General features: G+C 49.1%; 1 protein-coding gene and 2 long non-coding RNA genes across 3 annotated transcripts in view; all 3 read left to right on the top strand.

Moving 5' to 3' along the window:
* Positions 1-15,069, top strand: part of LOC144371884 (tyrosine-protein kinase Yes-like) — a 203,004-nt gene that overhangs the window by 127,652 nt on the left and 60,283 nt on the right. The gene's annotated exons all lie outside the window — the stretch shown is intronic.
* LOC144371856 (uncharacterized) lies at positions 7,059-9,475 on the top strand. The gene is made up of 3 exons (XR_013431957.1): positions 7,059-7,553; positions 8,870-8,985; positions 9,152-9,475. It is a non-coding gene; the product is annotated as an uncharacterized LOC144371856 (long non-coding RNA).
* Positions 11,867-14,255, top strand: LOC144371855 (uncharacterized). Its single transcript, XR_013431956.1, has 2 exons — positions 11,867-11,969; positions 13,888-14,255. It is a non-coding gene; the product is annotated as an uncharacterized LOC144371855 (long non-coding RNA).

The raw sequence follows: 15,069 nt of genomic DNA, 5'->3' as shown, positions 1-15,069 counted from the left end.
CAACTACAAGAATGGGAGATTATACTCCATGTATGTATAGGTCCAAATACACTGTACTGTCATTTATAACTAAAAAGAACAAAATTTTTTTTTTAAAAAAAGAAGTATTGTGAGAAAGTAGAGAAAAACATTGGGCTTCCTTCTTTTAAAGATCCTTCCCAACTCCAGGATGTCAAGGTCTGTGGTTCTCATTTTAATTAGACAGTTCAAATTGACTTTGGGAAGTTCGGCCTTTACCCACACAGAGGGTTCCCCTCCAAGAGCTCATTATAAGATGCCTCTACACAGGTGGAGCTTGGAGACCTACAGCCATGTCTCTGAACTGTGACAGGAAGTCCCCTGTCCCTTCCCTAGGACACACACTCACCAGTTCCAGAACTGCTTCCTTTCAAAATAGGCTCTGGGCTCATGTGTGTAGAACTTCAGGAGGATCTCAAGAACTACAGAGAAAGGAAAAGCCACTCGGCTAGGAGATGAAGGGGTTCTTCTCATCCAGGGCAATTAACATGGTGTTGATTAGAATGACGACATCATAAACCCAGACAAAGATCCTGCCTTGGGGGGAGAGAGAGACCCTGTCACCCGCATTTCAGCGAAACGAGTGCGATCCTCTTTAGGGCCCTACCGGAGAGACTTTATTTCTCAGCATCCCCAACACACACAACTCCTCACCCAGGAAGGTTCTAGCAGAGCTGGAATTCATCTGCCTCTGCTACCCTGGTGCAGCCTTCCTTTCCCAAGAGGAACCAAGGAGGGAGAGAGGTGCAGCTTCCCCAGGCTCCCCTAGGGGGCAGCACCTGGGTCAGATGAAAGCTGAGGAAAAATCAGGGGGCAGGGAGGTGGTTAGGGTTCGGTCCAGGATGTCCCCAGGAAATATCGCAGCCTTAAATAAGAGAGCTTCAGAAAACCTACTCCCCATGCACACCTTCCAGGTCTAGCTTCCTAAGTTTGGAGACAAAGTGGGTGAACAAGCCAGCCTGCTAGCCCCGCTTCAGCTCCCCCTCCCAGCTCCTGCACAGCTGCCCCAGGTGTTCAGGTGCCCCAGGGAGCCTGCCATAGGCACAGGTAGGGGACAGCATGGAGAGACCACCCTGTGAGGAGCACTTCTGTGATTCAAGATTGGAATTGACTGAAAAGAGTCTCCGTGTAAAGATCTTTGATAAATTCCAAATGCAGGCAGCTAACAGGGACATTCACCTGTCTCAGGGGCTTCAGAGCCATTTGCTTTTATGAAACATTAAATGTAAAGAAAACAAGAGGCCACTATGGCTGAGAATAGGCCGCACACGTTAAAAGGAAGGCCTTAAACCAGGATAAATGGCTCTTTCCAGAGGCCATCGGCTAGAAAATTAAGGGATACACAGTCCTCCTTTAGCAGTTATCCCAACAAAGCTGACTCATCAGTCCTGACCATAATTCACAGAATCAAAGTGCTAGGTTTGTGTCAACTTCGTGTTTATGCTGGTGGGGCCAGGACCTCCTGAATTCAGAGAGGGGTCAGCTTCCCTGGCTCAGGGGAAGGTTGTGGTTGCATGTTGCCTAATGCAAGTTATTGAGTTGAAGTTGCATTTGTTAATTCTAAAATATGGAAGGAAGTATGGTGTTTGGTCCACTTGAGGATTCACTCAATAGAGTATCAGACTTTGTTTCTTTTTTGTGGCACTGTGGAAATGTGAATGAGAACAAGTTGGTGACATCTTTCAGGTGGAAGCATTGTCCGAGGATGCACTCATCAAGTTGGCCAAGGAGCCATTTTGTGAAGCCCCTGTTGTCTCAAGGCTTTTGACGATGAATTCATGTGTGGAGACGGTAATTCTTCATGGACCTTTGCATTTGGTGAGTCACGGAACGTATCTGAGTAGATCATCATTTACCAACATGTCCACAATAATCTCACATATTATGCATAACAGGTCATGGCTGGGTAAATATTACCATTTCCTTATTTGCTTTTAAGAAAAGTAATAATGACATTATATTTTCTCCTTTTTTTGCCTTGAAGTATGTCAGTGTCTTAACCAAGCATGATTGTTGGTAGGTAGGCTAGCAAGAACTTGAACTCAGGGATTTTACTGTCATGTAAATCTATTGTTTTTCATTGATTTCTATTAATATATCCAGGTTGGCATCCATTACCTTTTAAGCATTTCACTTTCCCAATTGTGGGCACCCTGACAGCCCTCAACCTTCTGTAAGCACAGACAACTCTATAAGGAACCTGAGGATAAATTTCCCTGTGCATGTCCCCTTGTGAAACTGCTTAAGCACCACCTGGTTTACACACAGGTGGCATTTCTAGAACAAAGTGTGCATGTTTACTTCTTTGACTAAGCACTGCCAGGTGGCTCTTCTGAATAGCTCTACCTGTGGCCAGGATTGTATTATCTAGCTTTCTAACTTTTGCATGTGGAGTAGATACATAGTGGGAGCACACTGTTTTTGTTGGTATTTTTCTTGGTATCTATTCTGATGCTTTTCACTGGGGGATTTTCTCCTGTGAAAATGGGCTTCCTCTGGATGCCTCTGCCCGTTCCTCTACTTGACCTTATTTTCTTCTTCTTTTTAAAAATTTTTCAATGTGACTTTTTAATTTTAGTTTTATTAAAGACATTGTCCTTTGCTTGCATAGTCTATACCTAAACACTAATCCTTGCTCCAAGGCCCAGCTTGCTCTCAGCTGCCCCGGGAGGGGAACGGTCTTTGGTGATAGCCAAGAGACACCCCTGTAGGGGGCACAAGTGCTCTGGCCCTCTGGTGTCTTGTCAGCAGTGCTTCCCATGCTCACAGAGGGTTTCAGACATTATAAAATTGAATGAGTTCATTCAGAAATTAGAAGTTCTATTGAAAAATATTTGCATGAGCCAAATAAAACCTATTTCTAGGCATCCTGGTGAAGAAAAGGTTTTATATTTATGTCTATGTTTTTTTCTATGTTTTGTTGTTGTTGTTAGAATGAAATTCATATGTTGCCAGACCATTCTAGCAGATGTGTAACTAGATGCCATTTAAATTACCCACTTTTAAATGGTAGACATTTTTTTAATGAACACTGCCCGTCTGCACCATTTTTAAAAACAGGACTGGGCTGAGAAGCCCAAATACCAATGGTTAGCTGGAACATATTTTTCATTTGGCCTGTCAGTATTCCCTGAGGTCATCTGTGCAATCAGCTTCGTTACTCCTGCTCCCTCACTGGATTTCATAGAAACCATATGCTATGTATGAATTAGAGACACCAATCCCTGATTAGATGATACCCTACTTTCCAGAAAAGACTGGGCACACCATGAGTTGCACAATGATGGGACCAGGGTCCAAAGGCTGCTGAGAGGGAAGGACTGGTTGTGAATGCATTTTTGAAGGCTCCAAGCTGGAACTCTAGAGGCACCAAGCAGGGCAGATGCTGGTGGGGGTATTTGGGTACTTGTTGGTGAACACATGCACACCTGAGATGGGTAGGCATGGAGGAGAAATCAGCAGCCGATAGGGCTTTTGAAAGTGATCTTATGTGAAAAGAGGCTCAGGTATGGGCACAGGAAATGACATCATTGCCTTGACAATGGATCAAACAGAACATGGAACCCTGGTATCCAGGCACCCACTTAACTGACCGAGCTCATTTGGTTGGAGAAACTGGAGTGAGAAGGATGTTCCCCTGTCCTTGCAAACAATGCCGAGCCTCAGGCTCCCAGGAATCTCAGGGGGGCCAACTAGCCCTTTTGTGGATGCACTGGGTGAGGCTTCAACTTAGATGCCAGATCCTCTGGCAATTGTCGCAGAGGAGCTTAAGAGTAACAGTGAGTAGCACAGGGCAGGTGAGCCCAGCAGGCCCTCTAGTCTGATCCCTGATGAATGGCCCAGGACTCCTATTCTGACTGTGTGTGTGTGTGTGTGTGTGTGTGTGTGTGTGTGTGTGTGTGTGGTGTGTGTTTGTACTGATGGGAACTGTCCCATTGTGCTTTGACTCTAGTGTATTGGCACAAGTCATTTTTCTGTTTTTCACCATTTCCATTTTGAACCCACCATTCTTGGTCCCAACCCAGGGTGAAAACGATGAGAACACGGAGGAGCCCTTCAGGGTACAGAGCCTTGAACCTTACAGGAAGGACCAGCTTAGGAATGAGCTCCTGCCTGTCATTTGTGGGAGGAACCTACATTTTAGCAGCAACATGGGGTTAATTTCCTGGGATTCCATCCCCACCCAGCAGGTGCTGGATCTCTTGTTCCCAAGGTAAGCACCAGAACACCAAGCCCAAGTGTGTAGCCCCCTCATGCCTGGGTCTTGGGGCTGCCATGTACAACTCAGGGACCCAAAGGTTTGTGATACCTAATGCGATAGAGGACCACACTCATAGTGGAATTTCAGCCCAGAATGGGACGAGTCCTGGAGGTGCCTGCCATAGCCTTGCAAGGGGAGTGAACTTTCCCTCTTAGGCAGAGAAACCATCCTGACTCCATCTGATCCACAGAGGTCTGTGGAGCAGTCCCCACACACCTGGCACCACAGCTCAATGGTGTGCACTGAGCTCATTCCCAGGTGGACTCAGCGAGGCCAGGTGGTCTTTCTGGTGTGATATTGGCTTCTTGAAGAACGTAGATCTGTGCCAGAGGCGTCTCAAAACTCGGGCCTTGGAAAAAGCACTTTTGGGTTAATAAAGACATGTTAGTATACATAGTGGGACAGAGCGTCCTAGCTGGGACATAGCTGGACAGGGGCTTTGGACATGGCAGCTCCCACACCCAGAGAGATGTGGGAATCAGCAGTTTGGGCTCATTCACTGATGAACATGGAGAAAGCACCCACTGTGTGAAAACACGTTTCCAGTCACATTTCATAATTCAGTGAAAAATGGAGTGCAAATGACCGCCATTGTGTCCCTTTTCATGGGGGTCAGCCTAAAACCGCAGGTGCCATGAGTACATATCCTACATGTGACTGCATCCTTGACTCCATGAGGCATAACTTCACGTTGTCCTCTTCAGTGACTATGGTGGACCCCTGGACCAATTTCAACATAGAATGGGCTTGGGGTCAAGAGGGTGGGCTCCTGTTTCCAGAATAGGGACCTGCAAGGTGATTTGACTTGGGAAGGCTGAGGAAAGACTGCTCTCCCCAATTCTGTGTTCTGCCTGCAGTGTAAGGTGTGGGGCTTCAACAGTAGGAGGGGTAAGGTGGGGAGTAGTAGGTAGTCATGGTCCACTGGGGAAGCCCCTGGGACAATGGATCCCCCCACACCACACCTCCCTGTTCTCCCCCAGGGCCACAGAGATGTGGTCTGCACTCATGGGAAAAGAGAGGTCCACCGCTACTCAGGGGGACTCAGTGAGAGCTCACAGAGAATGAGGTAGCATTGTAGCCCACGCCAGGGGAAGAGGTGTCTCTTGAGCCCTGAGAAGAGTGGGCAGGAGGACAGACACTCCTGGAAGGTGCATTCCAGGTTGGAGAGCACGTAGCCAAGAGGAAGAAGAGTGTCAGGCCTGCCCAGAAGAGGGGAGAGCTGGTCATATCATGGATCTAACGCTCCTTCGTTGAAGGTTCTTTGCCTGTGGCAACCTGTCCTGTCCCTGCCTGTACAGCCACTGTGTCTGGTCTGAGGTGGACTGGTGTGTTCAGAACCAGGGACGGTTCAGAAGTGTAGGGTCAGAGGTTTTCTCTGGAGGCCATGGTGAAGGCAAGGCCAGGGTTTTGCTGACTCCACACCTGCCTCCCCACAGTGCCTCACCTTCCTTCCTGGGGACCTGTATTAACTTCTACACTGAGGCTTCCCATCAGCCTCCAGGCTCTCTGAGTCTGCAGCAGCTGCTGCCATATATGGGGCTCTTGCTGGTTGGTTTGTACCTGGAGCATCAAACATACCACCTCCTGGCCACAACTGAAGATGGCATATCAAGCCAGGCAGCGCCTGAGAGCCAGGCGGACCGGGGTGAGTACCTAAGGGTATATGAGGAGAGGTTCGACTCTTGTCCCACTGCAGGGAGTCTGTATGCCTGGTGTTGGGCTGGAAATTAGGATAAGCCTTTGTCCATTCAGGAAGTGACCCCAGTCTGCAAAGAGGTCCTGTGTGGGCTAAGGGCCTGAGTTCTTCCTGGCAGCAGGGGTATTGTCTGTCTGAGGGAAGGTCAGGGCAAGGCAGTCATGTTGGCATCTTTTCTCCTCTAGCTACAAGCTCAGTTCCTGTATCGGCTCCTCAGCCAACCCCAGAGCCAGAGCCTTCTACCAGGGAAGGGGCAGAGCCAGAGTCCAGGACATCAGGGGTCTCCACTCGGTACTCCCCACGGCCCCAGTACAACAGGCGGGTGAGAGGCAGGTGCCTCATTCACGTCTACCTGGAAAACGAAAGGACAACACAGTATAGGAGCATCCTGGTGAGTCTTCGATCAGGGGAGTCTCCTGGGAGCCCACAGTGGGGAAGACCGAGTCCACAGCAAACACCTTGGACTAGGCCTGTCTTCTTGAACTAGAGCTTCTGGAAGGTCAGGAAGGAGAGCATAAAATGAGGAAGAGGGAGGCGGGAGAGCAGCAGCATGCCAGGTCTGGGTGCGAGTGGGCCTGCGTGTTTTGGGGTGTGCAGGTCAGAAGTGCAGGAGTGAGTGCTGGGTTCAGAGGAGGTCAGAGAAATATCGAGGGTACAGGCCATCCTCTACTGACCTTGGTATTGAGGAGGAGTATATTGAACCGTGGAGGTTGAAGCACAGGAGTTGGCAGTCATTTTCTTGTGTGTGGGAGGGGATATGTTGCTGGTTGAAGGGAAGGGAGCCATTGTAGAATGATTAGGGTGGGTAGGTGTGGGTCACAGACAACTGGGGGCCTTGGAGGGGCCCATTAGTGTCCTAGTTTGCATGTATGTGAATAGAGATTTAGCGGCTCTCTCTACAGAATTTTCCTGGGTGTGGAGTATCCATCATGAGACTCTGGTGTCCACCTCCAGGGGAGCCATGTTGAACCACGGCACCTGCTGAGTCCAAACCTCCTGACACCCCAGCAAGCACTGACACTCTCGAGCCCAGCAGCTTCCATGCCTATCATTAAAGAGTCCATGTGTATGTTGTGCCCTGGCTGTCAGGACCAAAACACCTAGGGTTTGTGCCTGGTCCACACAAAAATGCAGCTGCATCCCAGACCAGAGCAGGGATATGGAAGTCCACTGGACCATTCCTCCCATCTTGATGGGAGTAGAGTGTGTCTGTACAAAGCCTTTTGGTCCTTATTCCCTTGTCCCTGTAGGGCATAGCAGGTTGAAGCAAACTCTTGTACCAAGATTGGACTAGAGGCTCATAGGAAGACCCCACATGATCACATGAAGGCCTCAGGTAGCAGGGTAACAAGATGGTGCCCTTGTGTTGAGAGCTCTCTTGTCTCTGATTGTCCTTGAGCACTGTCCTCTGGGTAGCTACTCCCAAATTCCCTCTCTGATGAGCCTTCTCCAACCCTGCTCAGGTGACCTGCCAGGACAGCACTCAAGTCATCATCCGCAGGGCCTTAGATGCACACTTGCTCCAGCAGGAGGATCCAGAAAACTACGAACTTCTGCAAATTGTCTCGAACCATCAGAGTAAGTGGAACCATCAGAGGGTAGGGAGCAGTGAGTCACAGTGGGCTCAGGATAACTGGGAGCCAAAACACAGTGTGCATTGACCCAATGCCCAGGAAGAGTATGGTGGGACTTGTGCACAAAACAAAGTGTAATGATGGGGCATAAATCTGCAGGTTCTTCATGTTCTCCAGGGGCTGTGGACCTGCCTATCATGTGTTCTTTCCTTGGCCTGAGGAGGCATTGCAAAGCTATTATCCACAAGGGGCCAAGAACACAGGCTTCTTTGTCTTGTGTTAAAGAAGACAGACAACCACAGGATGCCTACTTTGGCAGCCTTTCCTGACCTAGACGAGTACATGAGAAAAGCAGTTCAATGAACAATCATTTCTGGCTTCCAATCTTTCTATTCCTTGCAAACTGAGTCCACTTAGGACCAGAGGCCATTTTCTAGAGAGAAGTGTGTGGTAGAATAGAACACTTCACAGCTTGTAAACCCTTCTTGGAGAGAGAGGGGGGGAAGGAGGGAGGAAAGAAGAAGGAGGAGGAGGAGGAGGAGGAGGGGGAGGAAGAGGAGGACGAGGAGGAGGACGAGGAGGAGGACGAGGAGGAGGAGAAGGAGGAATAGAAAAATGAAAATAAGTTGAAGGAAGAGACCATGAATAAGAAGGTCAAGATGACTATTAGAAGAAGCATGAGGAGAAGATGAAGAAGAACAAGAACAAGGAGAAACACAAGCCAAACAAGAAGTATAACAATAAATTGATTAAAAATTTGAATGAGAATTTTACTCATGAGAAGGAAATGCAGAAGTGGGGAACTCAAGAGAAATATATTGCTCTGGATGGCACAGCCCTGCTGTGGACATCCTCCACCCACGCTCAACACACCTGCAAACCACACCCTCAAATTAGTGTAGCTTTGTATGAGTGGATGAATCCACTGGCAAGGTGGAGGCACCCACCATCAAGTGCTTTTCCCCAAACCCACCTGTGATCATTGCTGCAGTGGGGAGAAAACCTTGAACACATGAGTCTTTGGGGACCAATCCAGATACAAAGTCTAGCTGTTTGTCTTTGGTGGGTCCAACATGAACTAAGAGGTTCTGGGGTACAAGGGGCTATTTCCTTGAAAGGTGTTCCTGTAGTGGACCTCCTGTGCATAGAGGGTCCTCAGGGAGGAATCAGTGGGGAGTCTTTGGTGGAACAGTAGCTGGATTCAGGGGCTCTCAGGTCTGTGTGTAAGACCTGAGCTGGCAGAGGTTCTCAGTTGTGGGGGATGTTGGGTAGTATATTCCTTGATTGTCACCTACCACGCCTCTGCCCCTGCCTATCCAGAGCTGAGGATCCCTGCTGATGGGAAAGTATATTACGACCTGGATGGAGGAGTGGATTATAACTTTATTCTTCGGGAAACAGCTGCCAGCAAGTCGTTGACGGTCAAGCCAAATGAGGTAAACAGCCACCTTCTTCAGTCTTTATTCCTGGTGCCACTCCACATCCTCCAAGGGGACACGAACCTCAGGTTCTGGATGGATGTTGTAGAATACCCACAGAACCAACTGCCAGGCTGGGTGGGGTGCAGTTGCTGGGCTTTGTTGATGTTGTCATCCCCCACAGTTCTTGGAGCCTTCTGTGGCAGTGGCATCCAGGACCCCAGCAGCTGTGAGCAGCAGCTCTACAGTGGCTGCAGGATCATTGCCCCAGGCCACCCAAAGCAATGAGTGCTGCATGAGAAAAGTCACCAGTAGCAGCTCCTCACTGCTTCACTCCAGCAAGCAGGTGGAAGACAGCCACTTTGTTCACGTCCTCCTAGAGGGACAGAGCCTGAGGGAGACAAAGTGCATCCTGGTAAGCCCGACAGCAGGGCTGCCTCTGGGTGTCCACACAGCGGAAGGCAGGAGACACAGCCAACCCTGGGGCTATGGTGGGAAATAAAGAAGAGAGAGGTCTATCTTAAGGGCTTGACCTGAGGAGGGAGAGCATCAGCATGCCCAGCTCCAGTGGTGAGTGGGCCTGTGTATTGTGGGTTTTGCATTTGCAGGCCAGAAGTGCAGACGGAAGTGCTGTGGACAGATGAAGGCAGAGATATGTCTAGGGTGTAGGCTGCAGTGCCTAGAACTTGGTATTCTCAATGAGTGAGGTTGGAGCAGAGGAGGTGGCAGTGATTTGTCAAATGTGTAGGAGGGGATTTGTTCCTGGTGGCAGGGAAGAAAACCTCCTTAGCATGACTAGGTGTAGGAATTTGGGGTCGGGATCACCTGGGGGGTCATGCCAAAGCTTCGGAATGTTAGCCTTTGCATGTATGTAAATATGGAGCTAAAGGGGTTCTGGGCAGAATTTCTATGGATGTGCAGTAGACACACTAATGCTGCAGGTGTCCAGCTGCAGAGGAGACATGTTCAGTGACTGCCAGTGCTGAGTCCAGTACATCATTACAACCAGACCCGCACCGAGCTTTCAGAGGCCAGGGCCTCTCAAAGCTGTCATTAAGCACTCAAGTGCACACTCTTGTATCTGAGTCTGTTTTGTGTAGTGGCAGTCAGGACCAAAATTTTCAGTGCATCTGCCTCTTTTTCTCCTGAATGTTTGACCACAGTCTTCTGGGTAGCTCCTCTAAAAGCCATTCTCTGATGACATTTGTCCCACCCTGATCCAGGTGACCTGTAAGGAGACGGTGACAAGCCTCATCCGCAGGGACTTGGACCAAAATTTGTTGCAGCATGAGGATGTGGACAACTTTGAGCTGCTGAGTATGATGTCTGAGGATGAGAGTAAGTAGGACAATCAGACAGTGGGGAGACATGATCCACAGTGGGCTCAGGATAACTCACAGCCAAGAGAAAGTGGGCCTTGTCCCCAAAATACCAAAGTGTGGTGGGCCTGGCAGAGACTCTCAGGGGTTGTGGGTGTTTTGTGGTATAATCCTTGAGTGCCACCTAACAATTCTCTCCACTTCGCTCTGCAGAAATCAAGGTCTCTGACCACTCACTGGTGTGTCTGTCCATGAATCCGGGAATAAAATATTTCATCGTGAGGAAATGCCCCCAGGTCAAGGGAAAGGAGGTAAACACCTACCTTATTCAAGCTGTACTTGTGCTGCCATTCCACTCCCACCTGGGGAAATAAGAAGCCTGAGCACCTGGACATATGTGCTAGAAGCCCATAGAGCCAACTGACAGGCTGGGGTGGCTTTCTGTTTCTGGGTTTGCTGATGTTCCATCCCCCACAGTTCTCAGAATCAACCTGCAAGTCCTCCAGGCCGCTTTCCCACAAGCAGGTGGGAGACACCTGCTTAATTCGTGTCCACTTAGAAACACAAAGTCCAAAGATGGCCAAGACTCTTTTGGTAAGCCTGGGAGCAGGGGTGTCCCCTGGTGCTTACACCTGGGTGGGGAACAGACACTGGTCCAATACCATGGACTACTCATGCCCTCTTGAATTTGGAGCTTCTGGATGATCAGGAGGATAGAGGGGAATCAAGAAGGGAGAGGTCAGTGTGAAGGGCTGGAGCTGAGATGAGGGAGAGCAGCAGCTTGTCCACTGCCATATCTGAGGGAGTCTGTGTGTCAGGTGGCAGCATGCAGTCCAGAAGGGCAGGGGCAGGTATGGGTGACAGATGAGAATAGGATAGGACCTAGGTTGCAGGTTCCCTTGTATGGGATGCTGACATCTATGGAGGAGGACAGCAGTGTGAGGTTCTGCATGTTCCTTGAACAAGGAGCTGAGAGAGTCTCTCTGCACAGTCGATATGGATGTGGAGCAAGCACACTAAATGTCCAGGTAACCCAATGACCACGCTTGCCGGATGAGGTGCCCTCCTACATCCCAGCCAGCACTGAGCCTCTGGAGGCCAGGAGCTCTTGTGGCTATGTTTCAGCACTCCTGTGTGTGGTCATGTTCCTGGGTCTGTTTTTGGCCCTGGAAATCCAGACCAAAGCCTCTAGGTTTTGTGCCTAGGCCATTCCCAATGCCGCCTGCATCCTCGGGCAGACCTGGGATCTTGGAGGCTATTGTCCCATTCCTCCCAACTTGTGGGATGAGATTGCATCTGTATGCAAGTAGTTGAGTCCTTTCACTTCGAGAGGAGTGCAGCTCCACAAAGAGCAATGGCAAGCCCAGGAAGTCCTATGTACAAGGATTGGGCTAGTAGCCTATGGGAAGAGCCTGCACAATGCGCAGGAGGTCACCCTCAGGTAGTAGGGTCATGGATGTTGCCCTTGTATTTAGAGTGGAGGTGCCTCCAGAATGACCCTGCCCACTGCCCTTGAGTAGTCACTTCAAGGCCCATTTCCTGAAGGCCTGTCTCCCATGCTGCTCCAGATGACCTGCCAGGATAGGGCTCCTGTTGTCATCCGCAGCGCCCTCGACCTACACTTGCTTACTCAGGAGAAACCGGAGGATTATGAGCTGGGCCAAATCATCTCTCACCGTCAGAGTAAGTGAGACAATCAGATGGCAGAGAGCAAGGGTCAGGATGTGGACTCAGGTCAACTCTTAGCACCAAAGAGTAGTCTCCGACCCCCAAGAACACTCCAACAGGGTGTGTTGGGTTCTTGCACAAAGACAACTGCACTTCTGCTGGTGGAAGTTCTTGAGGTCTAATAGTGTACCCCAGTGGATATTGTGGCTCCCCACCAGGTGACCTGCCCAGGACATGAACAGGCATACAAAGCTGACATCATTGAGGAGTGAGGAGGAAAGCCTCTTTCCAGAAGCAGTATGCTTTCATGGTCTGGGATAGGAGTGGTTTCAAAGAAACGTGGGAATGCATGGGCTAACGATGGAACTGGCATTTGGTGGACTGAAGCAGTACTATTGAAAGCCTTCTGTGTGACCAGAAATCCACTGCCTGGGCAGAGCATTGCCAGGATTCTAGCAAGCAGTAACAGGATGAAATTGGGAAGAAAACACAGCCTGGGAGACAGCCTGAATCATTTGTTTTTGCATGAATTCCATGGTCTTCCGCACCTGAGTCCACTTGCCAAGGAGTGATCACAATAGCCGGGTTGTGATCCCTAACTAGAGTCAGATGAGGGCTTCCTGAGCACGTAGCCACAGAGCTCATCTGATAATAATGCCAGTGCTTTTTCGTTGGTTGGTTGGTTGGTTTTTGTGAGCCAAACACCACAGCATCCATTATCCCAGCCTATGTACACTGAAGACCATCATCCCAATGAGTTCTAGGATCACTTGTCTCCTATCTTAACCTTCTGTTAGGTTAGTAGAGTCTATGGACGAGGAAGTCTGTGTGGGGCCTTGGTAGCCTAAGAAATTCATAGAGATCCCAACATCCAACCCAGAAGGGATGGAGAACAGGCTCTAGGTTAGAGGAGGGCGACAGAAAACAGGTGTTCAGAGGAAGGAGAAGCGGGCTGTTGTATTCCCCCACTCGGGGTCATGGCACCACTGGGCCATACACCATGTTGGAGGGAAGCAGTCCCTTTGCTGGTCTTTGGAACCATTGTTCTCAGTAGGGCAGCATTTGGAATGTGGCCTCCATTCTCAGAAGCCTGGTTCACATGGAGGCAGGCTCCACCAACACAGAAGCATGGCTCTAATGTGGTATCCGTGCTGGTCAGCCTGTCCTCACTGTGGCCATACTTGAGGAAAATAACTCAGAGGAGGAATCCTAGGCCTTTTCTCTGGGTTTCATAGCTTTCTCTTTGGTTGTGCACTGAGGCTGTTCATAAAGCTCTAGTGTGTGGCAGTGGAGAGCTCCTCAGCCCTTGCCACACAGGCATAGACTGGGAGAGAGAGAACAAGGGTGGCAGAGAGGGAGAGAGAGAAAGATGGAGAGGAGGAGGCGGATCTCTACTTCGAGAATGAGGATTCAGTGGAGCCAACAGGGACAAGGTACTGTTGCCCAGGGCGCAACCCTGTTTAGGTCTTCCTCCAACCATGCTCAACCTTTCTTCCAGTCCCTCCCACCTCCCAGTAGTGTATTCATCTTGAATGAGAATTTTGTGTTGACATCAGAGCACTCACCATCCAATGCTTCCCTCCAAACCCACCTATGAAGATGGCTCATGTGGGGACTGAATCTTCGGCACAGGAGCCTTTTGTGGGAGATTTCAGATGTAAATCTAGTGGTGTGCTTTGGCAGATGCAAGAGGACCTGAGATGTTCTGGATTCCAAAGCCTTTGGTAGGACAGACATTAGGTGTGTTGAAGTGCTCTGCTTAGTTCTTCCTCAGGGAGGACTGTGGAGGCTGTCTTGTTGGTATTGGTGCTGAATTGGAGAGCTCTCAGGTGTGTGGCTCTGGCCTTTTCTGGCACAGGCTCTCAGATGTTGGGATGTCCTAGGGAGCACCTCCTGAGTGCCACCTTCTTTTTGTACACCCCTCTCTCCCCAGAGCTGAGGATTCCAGCGCAGGCCAACGTATTTTATGCCAAGAATCCTCACAAAAAATCCAACTTCGTGCTGAGGAAAAGGAGCCTCTCCCAAAAGAATGATGAGTGGATCCAGCCTCAACCTCCCTCTCGTCCTGCAAAGAAGGCTCCAGCCCTCCTGAGGATGCTTGCAAAAATCTGCTGCTGTGTGCCTGGGCGGGGCTGAGGCAGCCCAGGAATGTTTACATTGATTACTATTTGCTTCAAAGTTTGAATCTATAGTTTGCCAGTGTCTTTGACCTTGTTAGTAACACAGTTGTTACTCTATCCTGTATTTTTTGTTTCCATTAATATATTATTATTTTAAAATATATATGTTTTTGTTACCTGATCTACTCTGATGATTTGAGTATACTAAATGTAGCAGTGTTTCCTAACGGACACATCCAAACCAACAGGAAGGAATGTTTCATTCTATCAGCAAGAACTTCGGTATTTAGGAGTTTGGCAGATGGCATTATCTGAGTCAGTTTTCCAATGGGGGCAATGAAGTATCAGCTATCATGGTACAAACACAAACAAAGACACACAAACACACACAAGAGCGCACACACTCACTGAGAGATAGATAGACAGATGGAGTTGGTCCCTGCTGAAATACTTTGGAGACGTGGTTCTAATTTCTCCCATTTTGGGGTATTTTCATTTGCACAAGGTATCTTGCAAATGAACCCATGTCTGAGGAAGACATGCATGTGTACTTCACATGCCACTTTTCACATAGCAGGAAGGTCATGTCATGTAATATTTTTCATGCAGCTGTGTTTTGACTGTGAACCATCCCATGAGGTCAGCTGTGGAATTTTCCACTGGTAGCATCACAATGGGGATCCACTCTTTGGATTTGGGGATATTTCCGATTTTCTTGATTCAGATTGGAATGATATATATATAGTTTTTGATGAAAATTCTGCATTTGATGGTAATGAATGCCATGCATCTAGGAATCTGTAGACTGCAGACAATGAATGGATGCCTACTATTGCCTGGACTGGTCTGAAAAGTCCTGTAGCATCTGAGCATGTGTGAGGGCTGTACAGGTCTTGCAAAAAGTCCAGGTCAGATGATCCTGCACAAAGCTGAACTCCTAGTGGTCTCCACAACAGTGTAAGGGCCAAGGAGAAACACACTTCCACACAGAAGAT

The sequence above is a fragment of the Ictidomys tridecemlineatus genome, chromosome Y (assembly GCF_052094955.1).
Source record: "Ictidomys tridecemlineatus isolate mIctTri1 chromosome Y, mIctTri1.hap1, whole genome shotgun sequence".
NCBI classification, from domain to species: Eukaryota; Metazoa; Chordata; class Mammalia; order Rodentia; family Sciuridae; genus Ictidomys; species Ictidomys tridecemlineatus.
The sequence above is the reverse complement of the archived record's forward strand: the minus strand, read 5'-3'. Positions and strand labels throughout refer to the sequence as shown.